The sequence below is a fragment of the Triturus cristatus genome, chromosome 1_2 (genome assembly GCF_964204655.1).
Source record: "Triturus cristatus chromosome 1_2, aTriCri1.1, whole genome shotgun sequence".
Lineage (NCBI taxonomy): Eukaryota > Metazoa > Chordata > Amphibia > Caudata > Salamandridae > Triturus > Triturus cristatus.
Window position 1 is genome coordinate 46,841,595 of NC_140580.1, and position 2,285 is coordinate 46,843,879.

Consider the following 2,285-nt stretch of genomic DNA (forward strand, 5'->3'; position numbering starts at 1 on the left):
CTGCCAGGCTACAGTTGAGCGAAGGTGGCAGCTTCGCTCGCTGATGCCTCAGTTTCAGGCGAAAGGTGCACAAGTATTCTTGCTCAATCCTGCAAAGCTAAAAATATTGTATCAAGGAAAACTATCTTTTATTATATCAGAAATACAGGCCAAAGAATTCCTATATACATTATAAGAGGCTTCTGTGCCCAGGGATGTATATTTTCTGTGCTAACAATTATATGACTCGAAGCTCATTTACTTTTTTTTTTTTGTGGCTAGTCTAGTCAAGCCTTGTGATTATTATATATGAGCTGGTGTTTATCGGGTATTTTTGGGGATTTCACAGGGGAGCCCTCCGGCTCCACATCACTAGGGACCTTCTGGTCCTTTTGCCGTGCCTAAGAGGAGGGGGAGGGAGTAGGGGTGGGGGATGGGGATGGGGTCTTCTCAGGGTGGCTGGGGGGAGAGAGGGGGGTTGGACGGGGGGAGAAAAATATAATCTTTTTTTTGGTTCAAATGATGCAAGCTTTGCAAGTATCGCAAGCACGGTACAGTTGGATGGAGGCAAGGCTTTTTTTCTAATTTGCTATTTCTGGATTTTGAATGTCAAGATCAACAGGATTATTGTCTTTGTTAAGTCTTTAAACAATGTAGGCCAGAAAATTAAAGAATTACTTCAGAAAGATATTACTATTCTGAGGGAAGTAATATTAATAAATAATGGTTAGCTCTCATATCCGTATAGCCTCCATTAACATATGTGGTCTCAACGATAAGAATAAAAGAAGAAGGGCACAAGAAGACTTTAAATTTCTTGGTGTAGATTTGGTATGTCTACAAGAGACACATATAGCTAATAAAGATTGTAATTTGTTAGATACCTTGGGGTTTAAGAGACTTGCGCACACCACCCAGGATTGTAGGACAAAAGGAGTTGCTGTGCTATCTAGAAATAACAGTGTGAGGTGTGACAGAAAAAGTGTGGACAAATTGGGAAGATGGATCCTTATGGTTATCAAATGTGGATCGGGTTATTTTACGCTGGGTTCAGTATACTCCTCAGTGTTAGATGATCCATCAGTTTTGAGACATTTATCTAGTGAGCTCCCATCCTGGCCAGAGCTTTATATACTATGCGGGGATTTAAACATTAATGGGGCTAAAAATGCTGGCAGTATCAGAACTGCGGACCGCAAACCACAAGTGCGTAGGGCATTAAACGATTTAATAACCGATGTGGGGCTTATTGATTTTGGCCTAAATTAAGGGGTCTGGGTCCAGGTTTTACCTATTATTCAGCCCCTCACCAAAAATGTGCCAGGTTGGACTACTTTTTGGTTTCACCATCGCTATTAAAGGAAGCAAAAATCGAATTATACCCCAGGGTTCTATCAGATCATAACCCATTGATTTTCGAATTTCCTATGGACGGTATGGTAAATAAACATAAAAAATGGTCATTTGAAAGGGCTATCCTTCTAGACCAAGACTACAGAAACTATATGAGAAGTAGGATAGGTGAATGTTTTAGTATCAATAAGGGTTCGGCATCTCCAGGAGTGGTCTGGGACACGTTTAAGGCCTGGATACGAGGGGAGACTCTCAGCTTTGGAACGTGTAGAAGGAAGAGATATATTCAACAGGTGAAGAGCTATTATCAGAAGCTTTCCCAGCTTGAAACTGAATTAACAGTAAATATGAGAGATAAAATGGAACTAACTGCAATCCTGGACTCAATTTTAGTGACTAAATCAACTCTAAATGATTTTTATCTAAATAAGCTTGCAGGATCATATCTAGCCAAGCAGCAAGAATGCTATGAATATAGTGAATCTGTTGGGCGATTACTTGCAGTCAGGACCCGGCAACAAATTTCTGCTCGACACATAAGTCAAATAAAAAATCTGAATGGCGCTATAATATCTGACGAGGGTGAGATTAGAGATTCTTTTAAAGACTTCTATAGGGCCCTATATACAGCAGATATGTTACCTGGTGAGGGCTATGACCCTCTTTTTTTGCCTAAAGTAAAATTGGCAAAGGAGGAGGTGTGTCATCTTGAAGTAGAAATCTCAGATAAGGAACTCCAGAAAGCGCTATACGATCTACCATCAGCCAAAGCCACCGGTACTGATGCCATACCGTTAGAATTCTATAAAACCTTTTTTAAGGAGATAAGTGCGGAGCTTCTTGATCTCTTTAATATCGTCAAGGGGGGAGATGTACCACCGTCGTCCTGGGGCTCGGCAAATATTGTTATATTTTTAAAAACAGAAAAAGACCCGTTAAATATGGGTTCTTAC